The 19,419-nt window shown below is 44.5% G+C and overlaps 1 long non-coding RNA gene across 1 annotated transcript in view; it reads left to right on the top strand.

Annotated features, from left to right (window-relative positions):
- Positions 1 to 19,419, top strand: part of LOC143982402 (uncharacterized) — a 120,255-nt gene that overhangs the window by 15,726 nt on the left and 85,110 nt on the right. The window lies entirely within an intron of this gene.

Genomic DNA, 19,419 nt, shown 5'->3' with positions numbered 1-19,419 from the left:
GCTGGTGACATAATGTCCTGTTGCTGAGAAATATTTTTGTATCTTGGCTACAAAGTTATAATTTTTATTGCAGCGAAGCACACGACTGGTGTCTCCAGATTGAAGACCCATTCAAGCTGCTAACATCTTGTCCTGCCACTGTGAATTTTTTTTTCATAGTTATTTCTCAATTGCAAAGCTTTTCGTTTTTATTGATGGAAAACACGTTTCTCTTGTCTCAGGGTCTGAGGCCTGAAATCGCCAATGTATTGTCCTGCCACTGGGAAAATGTTTCATAGCTGTGGCTGCTAAAGTAATGTCTTGCAGCTGGGAATTTCTTTTTGTAGTTGTGTAATTGTTATTGAAAGAAAAACCTGCCTTGTATCTCCAAACTCGAGGCCTATTCAAGCTGCTCACATACTGTCATGTAACTGGTAGAGACTGTGCTGACAGGAGTTGGTAACAGGGCATAGCAGGACAAGGAGTGACACCACGGTTGCCTGCAATGGGTCCACACACAGCAGATGATCTGAAGATAGTCTGGATGCTGCTGGAATGCTGTGGGTGCTCAGACCAGATCTTCTGCAGAAAATTGGCACATGGATGGAGCACAGGAACCAACAAGCACAGTAAGCAAGCTGGAATCAATATGAGCCAGAAGCCAGGACAGTATTAATATCAGACAGGCAGCAAAGGTACCAAATCAGCAGGCAGAAGACAAGGTCAGGACACAAGCGAAAGTCAACAAGTGATCTGGATACAGTGGAATCAGGAACTGGGCAGAGTAGCAGAACACTGATCGGGTCACAGGAGCTGATGATGACCACTCAGCAATTCTCCTTGGTTGTGCTATGCTCTAAATAGGGCTCTGGGAGTCAAAATTCAGTGGCAAGTGTGCATTAGCCCCTGTACACACGGTCGGAGATTCTGCCAACCAAATCCGTCGGATTTTGTCCGACGGATTTAGTCCGACGGATTGTGTCCGAAACTGTTGCATACACACGGTCGGACTAAGTTGTCGAAAAATCCGATCTTTCAGAACGTGATGACGTAATTTCGTTACGATGGGACTACATTCAGGCTAGTAGCCAATACCTTTGATGTAGGAATTTGATCTGAGCATGCGTGGCACTTGGTCCGATCAAAATTCGCTACACATGATCGGAGTATGTCCGATCGAACCAGTTGGTCGGGAAATATTTCCAACATGTTGGAAAATTGGGTCCGACGGATATTCGGACGGAATCAGTCCGATGCATACCACACACAGTCGGATTATCCGACGACACGGTCCGATAGGACACATTCCGACGGATTCTCCGACCGTGTGTACAAGGGCTTAGAGTTGTCACGTCATCCCTTTAAACCCCAACACCTTTGAATTACACAGGTTCTGAGGCTAATTAAATGCAGAAAAGGTACAAAGTGAGTTTAATTACCACCTTAATCAGCCACAGAACCTGTGTAATTAATATGTGTTCGGGTTTAAAGGGACGAGGTGGCAACCATAGTGTGCATATTAATTTGCACATACATTAGCATGCGCACAGGCACACGTGGATGTGCACACAGCCCTAACTATGCACCGGACTACAAGCTACAATATGCGCACGTGCAGATCTGTGGGCTCAACCGTGCCCTCAATTTTCCTGACACATACTGACAGTCGCTGGAAAATATTTTTGGCTACTGTGCTCTAGAGGCTTCAATCTAATTTACAATGCACAATGAAACCTGCCTTGTCTCTCCTAATTTGGGCCTGTTCTAGCTGCTCTTGTACTGGCGAATTTATCAGGACTGTCTACGACACATGCAAATCTTCGGGCTCAGACATGCACTCAGTCTTACTGACACATACTGTCCAAGCGCTGGAAATAATTTTTAATTACTGTGTTTCAGGGGCTTCAATCTAATTTCTATAGCAGGATGAAACCTGCCTTGTCGCTCCCAATTTAGACATGTTCTAAAGCCCCATACACACTATCAGATTTTCTGCTGATTTTTTCCTTCAGATTTACCAAAACCATGTAGTGCAAGGGCCTGCCTGATTGAATATGAATTGAAACTCCTAAGGTTTGACCTCATATTTTATTGTTTTGGTAAATCTGAAGGAAAAATCAGCTGAAAATCTGATAGTGTGTATGGGGCTTTACAGTCTGTCTCTGTAGGCAAACTTGCAGTTGGTCATAACTACCTCCAGTTTAATTATCTGTGAACTGGGGGTACTTCTTTTTGAGCCCGGTGCAGCCACAGTGCTACTTTGTAAAAGTGGCACTTTTAAAAACTACCTGAATCTTTCACATATTTCATTAAAGTTGTTAAAAATGCTGGCAGGGCTTTTTTTTTTAATCTGGCACTCACATTTTTAACCCTTTCGCTGCCAGAGCCATTTAAAAAAAATTACACATTTAAAAAATCATTTTACACCTGAAGATTGCATAAAGCAATGCCAAGCTGCTATTAACAAGCAAACAGAATATTGGCATGCATTAAAAAGGGGATTGGCTTAAGAGATAAAGCGATAATTCTCCCACTCTACAAGAGGTCTGGCCGCACCTAGAGTATTCTGTCCAGTTCTGGGCACCAGTCCTCAGGTGTACTGGAAATGGAGCAGGATATTATTTAAATTTACAAATACCATACTGGTGACCCCACAATAGGGATAAAACTTTTCTGTGGAAGGAAGTTTAAAAAGAAACGTGGCCACTCATTAAAATTAGAAGAAATTAGTTTTAACCTTAAACTGTGTAGAGGGTTCTTTACTGTAAGAGCGGCAAGGATGTAGAATTCCCATCCACGGGTGGTGGTTTCAGCGGAGAGCATTGATAGTTTCAAAAAACTATTAGATAAGCACCTGAACGACCACAACATACAGGGATAAACAATGTAATACTGACATATATTCACACACATAGGTTGGACTTGATGGACTTGTGTCTTTTTTTCAACCTCACCTACTATGTAACTTTGTAATATCTACACCTCAAAACATTCTGCTACTCCTTCCGAGTATGAGGATACCACATGTTTGAGACAGCCTAGCCATATAGAGGAGCTAAAAATCCAAGGAGCACCTTCAGGCTTTCTAGGGGCAGAAATTACTTACTGTATATACTCGAGTATAAGCCGAGATTTTCAGCCCCTTTTTTTAGGCTGAAAGTGCCCCCCTCGGCTTATACTCGAGTCACCACCGTCTGCCTATCTGATCAGTGTGTCGTGCAGACAGACGGCGGCCATTCCACTGTTCAAAAGCCGCGCCTCCCTGTCTGTGATAGGCAGAACACTCAATTTCCCAGCAGTCAGTGTTCCGCCTATCACGGACATCCTCTCATCCTCGTCCGTAGTATGAGGATGAGCGGATGTCCGTGATAGGCGGAACACTGACTGCTGGGAAATTGAGTGTTCCGCCTATCACAGACGAGGAGGAGAGGTGCGGCTTTTGAATCCTGCAATGGCCGCCGTATGTTTTTATGACATGCTGATCGGTGCAAAATGGCACACGGAGCTGCAGAAGGACACAGAGGCTGCAGAAGGACACAGAGGCTGCAGATTGGCACACGGAGGCATGCACAGGACACAGGTAGGCTGCAGTGGACACAGGGAGGTATGCAGCTGCAGATGGGCATTGTTGACCCTCTTTTCCACTTACAGTAGCTGCTGCATGTCTCATCTTCGGCTTATACACGAGTCAATACGTTTTCCCAGTTTTTTTGTGGTAAATTAGGGGCCTCGGCTTATATTCGAGTCGACCTATACTCGAGTATATACGGTATTTGATTTTGTTACTAACCTATCACACTTTTGGTGACCTTGGAGCACAAGGACAGTGGTAACACCTGCAAAATGACCACAAAGAAACCCCCCCTTCCCCCAGCCCAACATATTTTCTAAGAGGCATAAAGAGTCTTTTGAAAATTTCATATTTTTTTGTCACAAGTGTTTGGAAAATGCAAAAAGAAAACTAAAATGTTTTTTTTTAACCACTTCCCACCCGGCCAATGTATATAAATGAATGAATGAATGAAATACTTGTATAGCGCACAATGCGAACTGAATCGCCTCTAGGCCAGGGTGGGCGCTCTCTCCTTCTGAGTGGACATTCAGGGACATCGCTCAGAGGGAGGGGGATCGCTCGTGTGATGTAAACACAGAACCGGTTGCTAGACAATCGGCTCTCCTCTCCTCACACAGTAGTTGTGAGGAGAGGAGAGGGGATCGCTGCAGTCGGCTGGTGATCAGTGAGTATGAGCTGCTTTTTACAGCTTTTTACTCACTGATCACCAGTCTAGTGTCACCACGCAACATGTTACCACACAGTGTAAACACACTGGGGGGGTGGAATCTTGGGGCCCCCTTGTTAAAGAAGGCTTCCAGATTCTGATAAGCCCCCAGCCTGTAGACCCCCACAACCAATAGCTAGGGTTGTGGGGATGAGGCCCTTGTCCCTATCAACATGGGGACAAGGTGCTTTGGGGGGGACCCCAAAGCACCCTCCCCATGTTGAGGGCAAGCGGCCTGGTATGGTTCAGGAGGGGCGCTCGCTCTCCCCCCCTTTCCTGGCCTGCCAGGCTGCTTGCTCGGATAAGGGTCTGGTATGGATTTTGGGGGGAACCCCATGCCATTTTTTTTATTTTGGCATGGTGTTCCCCTTAAAATTCATACCAGACCTGAAGGGGCTGGTATGGATTTTGGGGGTGGGGCACACTTTTTTTTAAAAAAATGTTGGTGTGAAGTTCCCCTTAATAGCCATACCAGACCCAAAGGGCCTGGTATGGACTAGAGGGGAACCCATGCCGATTTTTTCCTCAATTTTTTTTATCTATATTGCCGAGATCCGGCAATACATTATAGCCGCAAGCAATTTTAAATGACATTTTTTCATTCAGAAATGTAATTTTGCTGTGGCACAGTAAAACACCTCAGAAAGATGTGCCACTTTACAGGCAGACTAAGGGGACCTCCAGGCACACTATTTAAAGGAATATTTAATTTTTATTGTTTCACGTTAAACATTATTAAGATCACTGCTACTGAAAAAACGGACGTTTTAAAAATGTTTTTTTTGCATTGATACATGTCCCCTGGGGCAGTACCCGAGCCCCCAAACACTTTTCATGGCAATAACTTCCATATAAGCCTTTAAATTTAACACTTGATATTTCACGTTCGTGTCCCATAGACTTTAATGGTGTTCGCATGTTCACACAAATTTTTTGTCTGTTCGCAAATTCGCATGTTTTGGTGCGAACTGAACCGGGGGTGTTCAGCTCATCCCTAGTGGTGACCAGTCTTTGTGGAAAGCCTTTGCAATTTGTTTGCATTGTACCACAAGCTACAGTTTACAGGATTAGAAAACACAGGTATAGTAATTGTCCACATAGAGGTGATATCACTGATAAAATAGAAATATGGAGATATGGTGGAAGGGTGGGTGTGCCTTTGTCCCTGAGTTAAGAGAAAAAGGAATATCCTCCTTGTTTATGGGACTTTAAGAATGGCAACACTGTGTCAGGGCTGGCTTAGCCCTTCCTTCTCTGTACTGGCTGCTCAGCTGTCGGCTAATTGCCAGCTCTCATCTCTCTCCACAGTTATCAGCTGTTCCTGATCATGCTCGTCTGACCTGCCTACTTAAAGCTGTCCAGCTCACTTCACCTCTGCCTTCGCCTTGGTCTCATCACTAGAAACCATCTCCTGCGGTTCTGTTTAAAGACTGGCTTTCTGACATCCCTTCTGGCTCCTTATCCTGCTTGCTGTTGCTCTACTTGGATCCCTGACTTCTGGCCTGGCTGATTACCCGATCTGGTTATTGAACTCTGACCTGGCTGACTACTCTATCCAGTGACTTCAACTGGAAGTGACGTAACGCGTAGGATACGGAGACCGGAAGTGACGCTCGCACCAGTGCGGTCGATTTGAATTATCTTGCTGCTAATACTGCCTATTTACCCCATTTCGTTTGTGAGCAATTTTAACCTTTTAATAAAGTAGTGAATTTTAAATACATACTACACTATGGTTGCTCTTATATTTATTCTCTGAGCTATATTGGAACATCTTGCTGGAGTATATTTTGACGGAGATCCGAGAGTGACCCCCTGAGGCCCCCCCTTCCACCCCCTTTCCTGGGACTCCTGATATATCTAAGAGGAGGCTGCATATACGCTATATTTTATATAGCGGGAAGGTAATTATCCAGTGTGCACACTTATGCGTGGAATCACTTATGTGGAGGAAGAACCTCTGAGACATTTCTCAGCATAGGAGCACTTTAGATGTTTATGTGACATCATCACGGGACTGTGTTCACTTCATTAACAGCTGGATATAGTCCAATTGTTTTGCTATTTTTTGCACTCAGCACTTTCTGTTTATAGAGTTTAGATCTATAGTTCGATTATTATATGCTTTTTTATTAATATTTTGTGTTATACTAAGCACTTTGCTTGCATTTTTTACACTTTATCATTGTCACTAGTCACTAGTTTGCGCTTACCTAGTCAGTAACTGTTTATATTCCAGCCACTTTTGGTTTTGCTGTGATGCACTCAGCACTTTTTGCCGTAGAAGTCTGATTTATAGTTAGACCACTGTATGTGGTTGTATATGTACTATTGCACTTAGCACTATTATTATATCACAGAGATATAAGTTGCACCCTGTATTGTGACAGTTATCATTGTGTACACACTGTTGTAAGCACTTTCGATAGAATAATTTTTACATCGGGATAAGAGTTCTCCTCTACCATACTAGTTTGAATACATACCATCTGATATCTCTCTATCTGAATAATTAGCTCTCTAACATTTTCTTGTAAGGTTCCATTTTTCTGGAAGCGCAGCACCACCATTGTTTCTTTTAGTCTATATACATGAGCTGGTGTCTCATGAAAGTGCCTGCGGCATCCACTAAATAAGAGCATTCCTCACAAATCCTATTTAAGCGCAGGAGCCCATTGAATTTTTGCTTTTTCTATTTACCTTTTTATTTTTATTTAATAAACAAGTGTGATTTAATTGTACTTCTGTCTCGGTCTGATTCATGGTTTCTGACACACTCGCGACAAATATGCTTCAAAACAATATAAAAAAAATATACAAAACTTTATTAACACATCAGACACTGATAAAACATGTTGGCTAGAAACAGTGTACAATGGTTTACAGCAGGGGTAGGTAACCTTGGCCCTCCAGCTGTGGTAAAACTACAAGTCCCATGAGACACTGCAAGACCCGACAATCACAGGCATGACTCCTAGAGGCAGAGGCATGATGGGATTTGTAGTTTCACTACAGCTGGAGTGCCAAGGTTGCCTACCCCTGGTTTACAACAATATTGTGAGAACCTGACATTGGTATAGCAAAGGAAACTACAGAGACACCCGACACATTTTGAATATTGCGATATTGTGTATCTTCTTCAGGGATGCTCTTATGTACATAAAGGAAAAATGTTCCACAAAATAAACATTTAGATAAGTATATTTCTGAGATAATATGATAAACATACAATGGTGTCAGAAATAAAGAGAAAATAACTAACCACGCTGTATATGCTGGTGTACATGGCTGCAATTGAGTGCACTAAAATCAATGGATAGGCATAAATGAAATTGGGATTACTGGTGATGTACGGCTGGGCATATAGATTATATTGTGCCACAAAAGATTTGAACAAATCTTTGATTAAAAATAAAAACTGAACAGGTGTAAATTTTTCTATCTGTACCCGAATGCCTAGTTGCGCTGTAAATGGGGGGATGATCGGTACTGCAGAAGTAGAAGGTAGTCACAAAGGATTTGAAGGTGCCTCTAGGACACTACTGTGTGCCTTAATCCTTCATGGCTGATGTGCCCCTCCAATATTTGTGCTTACCATTTAATCAGTATGAGCTTCATTACTGGTGCTTGCCCTCTAACCATGATGTACTGCACTACTGGTGTTAGCCTGCTGCAACTTCGTAGGATGTTCACGACACCTGACTCTTTTTGTAGGGAACCTTTCATCCTCTGAATCAGAGGTGGCCATTATTGAACCGCTGCTCTCCACAGGTTCAAATTCAGAATCTGACAGTGAGAGCTCTTCCCCGCTACTCTCTTCTGTCATGCTCAGAATCTGAAAGGCCTCCTGATTTTTTTTACATTTTTTGGACATGTGTCAGTGGTTGGCGTTCAGGACATTGGCTCAGGTGATACTGTGGCGATGATCAGAACACTGTTGCTGGCTTGGCTGGCTCTGCTGACACTGATACTGCTGTGACTAGTGATGAGAACAGTATTGCTGGCTTCACTGGCTCTGTTGACATTGGCATGGCAGTAATCAAGTCACTGGTACTAGTTTACACTGATCTGCTGACACTGTGATTGATGCAGTATTGCTCAGGCATACTGCTGCTGGCTGTACTGGTCTGGCAATCCTAGAACTTTTCTGCCAGTGATCAAGAACACTTGCTAGCAACTGGGCTGGCGACATCTACACTGGTGTGACAGCGATCAGGAACACTGGTCTGTCCTCACTGACAAGAGATATGAGAGCAGTCAGGGACACTGGCTAGCTACACTAGTCTGGTGAGTGTGACTAGTGTCACTAGAGATTAGGTGCACTGGTGACTGATGTGGTGTTGATCAGGAATATGGTTTCTGGCTGTATTGCTGTGGCAGCGATTAGGAACACTGTTGCTGGCAACTGGGCTGGTGACACCTGTACTTGTGTGACGGTGATCAGGAACACGGTTGCAGACATACACTGGTCAGGCATCACTAGGCCTGTGATCAGGAAAGCTGTTGCTGGTTTATACTGGGTCTGACAGCACTAACACTGTGATCAGGAGCACTGTTGCTGGCTTACACTGGGCTGGTGAAACCTATACTGGCTTGACGATGATAGGGAACACTGTTGCTGGAGTATACTGCTCTGGCGTCACTTTCACTGCGATCAGGAAAGCTATTGCTGGGGTACACTGAACTGGCAGCACTAACACTGTGATCAGGAACACCGTTGCTGGCTTATACTGGGCTGGTGACACCTATACTAGTGTGCTAGCGATCAGGAACACTGTTGCTGGCATACACTAATCTGGTGTCACTGACATGGGTATGACAGCAATAAGGGACAATGGCTGGCTGCACTGATTTTGTGACAGTGTGACTAGTGTCACTAGCGATCAGGTACACTGTGCTGGCTACACGGATGACACTGAGACTGCTGTGACTAGTGTCAAGGACACTGTGGCTGGCTCCACTGGTTCACTGACACTTCACACTAGTGGGGCTAGCAATTAGAGATGCTGTTGCTGACTGCACTGGTGTTTACTAGAGGGACACTTTCACCCCGGTCCTTCCCAGACCAATTTTCAGCTTTCAGCTCTGTCAAACTTTGAATGAGAATTGCGCGGTCATGTAACACTGTACCCAAATTACATTACACACAATTAGAGCTTTCTTTTCCTGGTATGTAATCACCGCTAGGTTTTTTATTTTTTACGCTACAAATAAAAAAATAGCAACATTTTTCCAAAAAAATTAATTTTTCTGATGACGTTTTTGTAATAAAATTTTGCAAATAAGTAATTTCTCTTGATAAATTTTGACCAAAAATTATGCTGCTACATTTCTTTGGTAAAAATAACCCAGATCAGTTTTTGTTTTTTTTTCGATGTTGGCAGTGATGGGGACACTGAAATGTGTATGTGTATGGGGACATGGGTATCAGTGGTGCTTGGTGTACTGTTTGTGGGGTGATCTTTAACAGCTCTCTGTGTAAAATCATCCTCACACAGGGAGCGATCAGAGATCTGCAGATTCCCCCCCCCCCCCCCCCCCCGCAATGAGCTCTTACTGAGCTTGGCGGGGAGAACTGTCAGAGACACCCGTCTCTGTTTACATTGTGACGGCTGTGATTGGACACAGCTGTCACAAGGTCGGGAGGGCCAATCACAACGCCCATATCCTGATCTCTGCTCATCTGGATTCTACAATCATAATGATCACAGGATCGAGCCGAAGCGCACCTCATGGCCGCGCTGCGAGCACTCATTCTGAGGGACGTTCCTGAACATCCACTGGCCGTTTATGTGCAGTGCCCGGGTGGGAGGTGGTTAAAACTTTAACGTTCGGTGGTATGTAAATGGCCTACACGTAAAGCAAAAGCATTAAAGTGAAAGTACAGCTTAAAACAAACTCTCTAAATCTACTCGCATACACATTCTAAGCCCACGTACACACGGTCAGATTTTGCCAACCAAATCCGTCGGATATTGCCCGTCGGATTTAGTCCGACGGATTGTGTCCGAAACTGTTGCATACACACGGTCGGGCCAAGTTGGCGAAAAATCCGATCTTTCAGAACGTGATGATGTAATTTTGTTACGATGGGACTACATTCAGGCTAGTAGCCAATAGCTTTGATGTAGAAATTTGATCTGAGCATGAATGGCACTTGGTCCGATGAAAATGCTCTACACATGATCGGATTAGGTCCGTCCGGCCCAGTTGGTCAGGAAATATTTCCAACATGTTGGAAAATTGGGTCGAACGGAGATTTGGACGGAATCAGTCCGATGCATACCACACACAGTCGAATTATCTGACGACACGGTCCGATAAGACTCATTCCGACAGATTCTCCGACCGTGTGTACAAGGGCTAACACTAACATATCGGGAGGATATGCTGAGACCACGACTTCTTTTATAGAAGCGCTTGATTTTACTGCCAAACACGTGAGTGTATTTCCTTTGTTTTTCATGCATTAGAATTTCCATATGGAGTTATGCTATATACCTTCCTCTTTCTTTTAATGGTGGGGCTGGCTGCCTATATCTACTGAGTCCATCCATACCTTACACCTGTTTGGTGGTCCATCTGGAGGTCATATCTGGATAGAGCATCTGATCCCCTTGGTATATTATACCACAAAGCTTGATTGGCTCAATAGGTGTACACCGATTTGAGTTTAATCCCTCTGGTAAGCAGCTTCTGGTGTCTTTGGTGGTGGATCTACTATCAACTGTTATTACATCATACATATTTGAAGTTAAAGCGGGGTTCCACCCTAAAGTGGAACTTCCGTTGATCGGAACCCTCCCCCCCTGTCACAATTGACACCTTACAGGGGGAGGGGGGTGGAGATACCTGTCAAAGACAGGTATTTACACCCACTTCCGGGCATAGACTCCCATGGGAATCTATGTCATTTCCTGTCCCGTTTCGCTGTCTGCTGGGACACACACGGGTCCCAGTGACAGCGCGGACAATTCCTATTGCGCTGCGCGACTCGCGCATGTGCAGTAGGGAACCGGGAAGTGAAGCCGATTCGCTTCACTTCCTGATTCCCTCACCTAGAATGGTGACTGCAGCAGCCGAAAGCCAAGCGATCGATCGGCCTCGGCATCGCTGGAACCCGGGACAGGTGAGTGTCCATTTATTAAAAGTCAGCAGCTGTAGTATTTATAGCTGCTGGCTTTTAATATATTTTTTTAGGTGGAATCCCTCTTTAAAGACTGTCATGATATCATATCCACATGTGGTTGAGGATTACCATCACACATGATTGAAGTTTGCCACTGACTTTTTTGGACATCACATGTCCAAGTTCCTTTATTTATAAACATCACATGTCATAATAGAGGACTGCTTGGAGTATTTTTGAGCACATCATTTATTATTCACGGTTTTTGTACTCATATTATTTGTTATGGTTTATATGATCACATACAGTGCCTTGCGAAAGTATTCGGCCCCCTTGAACTTTTCAACCTTTTGCCACATTTCAGGCTTCAAACATAAAGATATAAAAAAATTAAAAGTGGGGCGTGCAAAATTATTCGGCCCCCTTGCTTTAATACTTTGTAGAGCCACCTTTTTGCTGCGATTACAGCTTTAAGTCGCTTGGGGTATGTCTCTATCAGTTTTGCACATTGAGAGACTGAAATTCTTGCCCATTCTTCCTTGCAAAACAGCTCGAGCTCAGTGAGGTTGGATGGAGAGCGTTTGTGAACAGCAGTTTTCAGCTCTTTACACAGATTCTCGATTGGATTCAGGTCTGGACTTTGACTTGGCCATCCTAACACCTGGATACGTTTATTTGTGAACCATTCCTTTGTAGATTTTGCTGTATGTTTGGTATCATTGTCTTGTTGGAAGATAAAGCTCCGTCCCAGTTTCAGGTCTTTTGCAGACTCCAATAGGTTTTCATCCAGAATGGTCCTGTATTTGGCTGCATCCATCTTCCCCTCAATTTTAACCATCTTCCCTGTCCCTGCTGAAGAAAAGCAGGCCCAAACCATGATGCTGCCACCACCATGTTTGACAGTGGGGATGGTGCGTTGAGGGTGATGAGCTGTGTTTCTTTTACGCCAAACATATCGTTTTGCATTGTGGGCAAAAAGTTCGATTTTGGTTTCATCTGACCAGAGCACCTTCTTCCACATGTTTAGTGTGTCTCCCAGGTGGCTTGTGGCAAACTTTAGACGAGACTTTTTATGGATATCTTTGAGAAATGGCTTTCTTCTTGCCACTCTTCCATAAAGGCCAGATTTGTGCAGTGTACGACTGATTGTTGTCCTATGGACAGACTCTCCCACCTCAGCTGTAGTTCTCTGCAGTTCATCCAGAGTGATCATGGGCCTCTTGGCTGCATCTCTGATCAGTCTTCTCCTTGTCTGAGCTGAAAGTTTAGAGGAATGGCCAGGTCTTGGTAGATTTGCAGTGGTCTGTCTGATACTCCTTCCATTTCAAAATGATCACTTGCACAGTGCTCCTTGGGATGTTTAAAGCTTGGGAAATCTTTTTGTATCCAAATCCGGCTTTAAACTTCTCCACAACAGTATTACAGACCTGCCTGGTGTGTTCCTTGGTCTTCATGATTCTCTCTGCGCTTTCAACAGAACCCTGAGACTATCACAGAGCAGGTGCATTTATACAGAGACTTGATTACACACAGGTGGATTCTATTTATCACCATCAGTCATTTAGGACAACATTGGATCATTCAGAGATCCTCGCTGAACTTCTGGAGTGAGTTTGCTGCACTGAAAGTAAAGGGGCTGAATAATTTTGCACGCACCACTTTTCAGTTTTTTATTTGCTAAAAAAGTTTAAATTATCCAATAGATTTCGTTCCACTTCACAATTGTATCCCACTTGTTGGTGATTCTTCACAAAAAATTAAAATTTTATATCTTTATGTTTGAAGCCTGAAAAGTGGCAAAAGTTTGAAAAGTTCAAGGGGGCAGAATACTTTCGCAAGGCACTGTAAGCGCTGCACATTTCACCCAATTTGTCATTTTTGCAACTTTATCCACTGCTTTGCTGGCTGCTTTAGTTTTTAAAATTTTTGTTTGATTTCTTTTATAGACAGTGCGGTATATACAGGTCCTTCTCAAAAAATTAGCATATTGTGATAAAGTTCATTATTTTCTGTAATGTACTGATAAACATTAGACTTTCATATATTTTAGATTCATTACACACAACTGAAGTAGTTCAAGCCTTTTCTTGTTTTAATATTGATGATTTTGGCATACAGCTCATGAAAACCCCAAATTCCTATCTCAAAAAATTAGCATATCATGAAAAGGTTCTCTAAACAAGCTATTAACCTAATCATCTGAATCAACTAATTAACTCTAAACACCTGCAAAAGATTCCTGAGGCTTTTAAAAACTCCCAGCCTGGTTCATTACTCAAAACCGCAATCATGGGTAAGACTGCCGACCTGACTGCTGTCCAGAAGGCCATCATTGACACCCTCAAGCAAGAGGGTAAGACACAGAAAGAAATTTCTGAACGAATAGGCTGTTCCCAGAGTGCTGTATCAAGGCACCTCAGTGGGAAGTCTGTGGGAAGGAAAAAGTGTGGCAGAAAACGCTGCACGAGAAGAGGTGACCGGACCCTGAAGAAGATTGTGGAGAAGGACCGATTCCAGACCTTGGAGGACCTGCGGAAGCAGTGGACTGAGTCTGGATTAGAAACATCCAGAGCCACCGTGAACAGGCGTGTGCAGGAAATGGGCTACAGGTGCCGCATTCCCCAGGTCAAGCCACTTTTGAACCAGAAACAGCGGCAGAAGCGCCTGACCTGGGCTACAGAGAAGCAGCACTGGACTGTTGCTCAGTGGTCCAAAGTACTTTTTTCGGATGAAAGCAAATTTTGCATGTCATTCGGAAATCAAGGTGCCAGAGTCTGGAGGAAGACTGGGGAGAGGGAAATGCCAAAATGCCTGAGGTCCAGTGTCAAGTACCCACAGTCAGTGATGGTCTGGGGTGCCATGTCAGCTGCTGGTGTTGGTCCTCTGTGTTTTATCAAGGGCAGGGTCAATGCAGCTAGCTATCAGGAGATTTTGGAGCACTTCATGCTTCCATCTGCTGAAAAGCTTTATGGAGATGAAGATTTCATTTTTCAGCACGACCTGGCACCTGCTCACAGTGCCAAAACCACTGGTAAATGGTTTACTGACCATGGTATTACTGTGCTCAATTGGCCTGCCAACTCTCCTGACCTGAACCCCATAGAGAATCTGTGGGATATTGGGAAGAGAAAGTTGAGAGACGCAAGACCCAACACTCTGGATGAGCTTAAGGCCGCTATCGAAGCATCCTGGGCCTCCATAACACCTCAGCAGTGCCACAGGCTGGTTGCCTCCATGCCACGCCGCATTGAAGCAGTCATTTCTGCAAAAGGATTCCCGACCAAGTATTGAGTGCATAACTGAACATAATTATTTGAAGGTTGACTTTTTTTGTATTAAAAACACTTTTCTTTTATTGGTCGGATGAAATATGCTAATTTTTTGAGATATGATTTTTGGGTTTTCAGGAGCTGTATGCCAAAATCATCAATATTAAAACAAGAAAAGGCTTGAACTACTTCAGTTGTGTGTAATGAATCTAAAATATATGAAAGTCTAATGTTTATCAGTACATTACAGAAAATAATGAACTTTATCACAATATGTTAATTTTTTGAGAAGGACCTGTATGTGTTTATAATTTATAACACTAACCTATCCCTATAAAGCAAAAATCGCTATTCGTACCTTTTCTGAAGCCGATCTGGTCTAGTCTCCAGCAGCAGATGAAGTGTGCAGGAAGCAGCCGACAACAGCTAGGAAATGCATGGGAAGTGGTGTCACCCATACCATACATATTACTATGGGGCTTCTGTTGTCAACTGCCTCTTCTGAACACCGACACTGAGAGCTCAGTGTGGGACCAGACCAGCTTTAGAAAAGGTATGTATAGTGATTTCTTATTTACTGGGCTAGTCTTAGAATGTGGCTGTAGATTTAGAGTTATCCACAGACATCCCTTAGGCAGTGTTTTTGTAAAGGTGGCCCTTTAATCTCACAGATCATTAGCAACTGTCTCTGTCTCCTTTCACAGGCATTCTCTGTGAGGAAACAGAGCTAATTGCTGCTTTGTTTACCTTTGTGAAAGCTGTGATTGGACACAGAGTTTACATAGTACAAGGCTAGCGACTGAAGCAGGAGGATGTACAGGTACGACCACTCCAATCTAAGAAGCACCCACCCTGCTGTTTATGTGTAACAGCCAGATGGGAAGCTTTTACAGTGATACTAAAGTCTGTTTTTTTTTTTATCTTAATGCATTTTATGCATTAGGATGAAAAACCTTCTGTGTGTAGCAGCCCACTCATACTTACCTGAGCCCATCTTGATTCAGTGATGTTGCCCGAGAGTTTCGGCTGCCTGGGACTCTTCCTCCCCATTGGCTGAGACAGCAGCAAGACGCCATTGGCCCTCCTTGCTGTCAATCAAAGTCAGTGAGCCGATGAGGAGAGAGGCTGCAGTGCCAAACCGTTGCTCCATGTCTAAAAGGGCACACCAAGCAGTGGCTCGGGTGCCCCCATAGCAAGCTGCTTGCTGTGGGGGCACTCAGCAAGAGGGGGGGGGGGTAGGAGAGCCGGTGAGGGACCCGATAAGAGGAGAATCTGGGTCACTCTGTGCAAAACGTATGACGTTTGTTATTTTTAAATTTAAAAAAAAGTATCACTTTAAAGTGGTTCTAAGGCCGGGTTCACACTGCTGCGGGGGGAGATCCGGATGTGATTCGCACCGCACTGCAGTGCAAATCACATCCGATCTCCATAGCGATGCGAGTTCAGCCATACAGATAGTATGGCTGAATTCGCATCGCTCCCGCAGCAAACTCGCATGGGACCCTTTTTTTGGTCCGCAACAGAATCGGATCGCATGGGGGTTCACACCATGCGATCTGATTCCTGTGCAAGTCGGCAGATCGCACTGCGATATGCGGACGGATCTGGGGGTGTCATTAACATATCATTGACACTCCCAGCCATCCGCATAGGGCAGTGTGAACTGCCGGCGGGAGTAATGCGATGCGGGAAAACGCCGCGGATTCGCGGCGTTCCCGCATCGCAGCGGTGTGAACCCGGCCTAAAGGCTGAAGGTTTTTTTTTACCTTTATGTGTTTTATGCATGAAGGTAAAAAAAAACTTCTGTGTGCAGCTCCCCCCTCCCCCCCCCCAATCCTTACCTGAGCTCCCTCCAATCCATCAATGTTCACAATAGCCTTGGCTGTCCTGGGACTCTCCCTCCTCAGTTGAGATTGCAGCAGGAGCCCATTGTCTCCCACTGCTGTCAATCACAGCTAATGAGCCAATGAAGAGAGAGCAGGGGAGGTGCCGAGCCACGGTTCTATATGTTCCTATGGACGTATAAAGGAGCAGCTTGGGAGCAATCAAGCAGTGGTGCCCCAAGGGCAAGCGGCTTTCTCTTGGGACACTGCTGGAGGAGGAAGAGCGCCGCCAGATGACCTGAAAAGAAGAGGATCTGCTCTGTGTAAAACCACTGCACAGAACAGGTAAGTATAACGTTTTTTTTGTTTTGTTTTTTTAAGAAGGCCAAAAGTTTCTGTTATAAAATTTTGTAAATAAGTAATTTTTATCCTTTACTGATGTGCACTGATGAGGCTGCAATGTCAGGCACTGATAGGCTGCACTGATAGATGGCACTTATGGACATAGATAGGCGGCACTTATGAACACTGATAGGTGGCACAGATAGGCAGCAATGATATGCAGCACTGATGAGGAGGCACTGACAGGCATCACTGATGGGCACTAATTGGCAGCACTGATAATCAGGATACTATGAAATCCTCCCAGAACGAGACTGCTCCTGCCCGTCCATCTGTCATTTTACTATATGGCAGGTGGGAAGCCGTTAAAGCCACATTCTAGGAGAGGGGTCACTGGCCGGCTGTGAGGATGGAAGCTAGTTCTGTCTCTGTCACTGGCTCGCAGATTTTAACACAACATAGTGTGATCATTAAACTTTCAGAATTGAAAGCGGTTGTATACAGCTAGACTTTTTTTTTAATAATAAAAAAAAAAGATAAAGTCATAATGTGCTAGTATGCATTGCATGCTTGCACATTATGTGAAACTTACCTTATAATGAAGCTGTTCCAGCACCGCAATGTCAATGCTGCAGCAGCTTCCATTTCCCCCCCCAGGTTTGCAGGCTCTGGCACTGTGAGTGGCTGGAGTCGCTAGGAGGTCACTCCTGTGCATGCACAAGGGAGCCACCGTTCACGGCACAGGGCTCAAAAGGAATTATTATTATAGGCTTACCTGTAGGTAAACGGTGGTAAAACAGTGGTAAGGGCCATTTCACACCATAGAAACTCAGTCTGGATGTGTTACAGATGATTTTTTGAATGTGTGAATTTGATGCGTTTTTGATGCAGTCTAGTGCATTTTTCCCTTTTTGTTCTGAACCTTAAAATTATTGTAAATATATATATATATATATATATATATATTTTTATATAAATAACAAATATGTCATACTTACCTCCACTGTGCAGCTTGTTTTGCACAGAGTGGCCCTGAACATCCTCTTCTGGGGTCCCCGGCGGCTCCTCCCCCGCATCAGACAATCCCCTAGGAGAAATGCACTCCCAAGGGGGTTACCTTGCGGGCACGTTCCCAAGTCCCTTGTTTGCGTCCACAGACACAAATGCCAGAGTTGGCCCCGCGTCATTGGATTTGATTGACAGCAGCGGGAGCCAATGGCTGCACTACTATCAATCTATCCAATCAAGAGCTGGGACTCCGTGGTAAGAGGGACATTGCGTCCCCACCGAAGAGATGAAGGGGTTTAGATAAGCAAAATGAGGGGGCTGGGAGACCAGTGACTGCCAGGTGTTTTTTCACCTTATTACATAGATTACAACACCTTTAAATAAGGACATTTGAGTTCCAGTGCGTTTAGGTGAGTTCCAGATGAGTTTTACAGCGTTCCAGTACAGTCCAGTGCAGAAAAAATGCAGTAACCTCTACTTTTTTTTCCTGGAACTGGAACGCACTGGTGTGAACTATGCATTGAAAAACAGATGACCTACTTCCCATGCATTTTTTAACGTCTCACCACAGACTTCAATAGAGTTTAGGACAAGGTTACCATGTTCTAACTCACCAAACAGCCGATACCTGCCCCTGGGTGAGCGAAGTCCTCAATTACTTTATACACTAATAAAGTGACACCTAACCAGGGCCGTCTTTAACACAGGGCAAAAGGGGCAGCTGCCCTGGTCCCAGTCATTGTTGTGGGACCAAAAGTAGCTGCCCTTTGAGCCCACACTGCCCGCAAATAGTTGATAAGTCTGTTCGGGAGGGCCCAAGAAACAGTTTGCCCTGGGTCCAATTAATATTAAAGATGGCCCTGCACCTAACAACTAAAACGCAACCAGTCTGTCAGGGAAGTAAGATCCTTGTGTACAATCCCCCCTCCCCGCCAAACATATAACTTAATCACTTCATGCCCGGCCTATAGCAAAATGACAGCCGGGAAGTGGTTCAGTTATCCTGACTGGGCATCATATGACGTACAGCAAGATAACAAGTCAGCGCGTGCCCGCGTGGGGCACACAGTGCGGCGACCGGTGGTGTGGGGTGTCAGTCTGACACACCACATCTCTGATCATGGTAAAGAGCCTCTGACAGGGGCACTTTACCATGTGATCAGCTGTGACCAATAACAGTGTGAGCCAGGAAGTGCCGTAATCAGGTTTTCTCAGTTTGCGCTGACAGGGAGAGCTGATGGCGGGCGGGGGGGGGGGTGTTGTGCACTGACAATCAGCACATTGCCAATCAGCTGCCAGTCAGTGCCCACCCAAATTGCAATTCAATCCCCAAAGTGCCAATCAGTAGCACCTGTCAGTGCAGCCTCATGAGTGCTGCCCATTAGTGCCATCTATCAGTGCTACATAGACGTGTAACCTATAGGTGCCCATCAATTCTACATATTAGTGCCTCCTCAACAGTGCCAGTCAGTGAAGGAGAAAACAAAATAATATAACAAAAACAACATATTTTTTTCAGAATGTTGGTCTTTTTTAATTTGTTTAGCAAAAATAAAAACCGCAGAGGTGATCAAATACCACCAAATGAA

Source organism: Lithobates pipiens, unplaced genomic scaffold (genome assembly GCF_037356315.1).
Source record: "Lithobates pipiens isolate NorthernLeopardFrog02 unplaced genomic scaffold, aLitPip1_a1.2 Scaffold_16, whole genome shotgun sequence".
Taxonomy (NCBI): Eukaryota; Metazoa; Chordata; class Amphibia; order Anura; family Ranidae; genus Lithobates; species Lithobates pipiens.
This window is presented reverse-complemented; position numbering and strand designations above follow the sequence as displayed.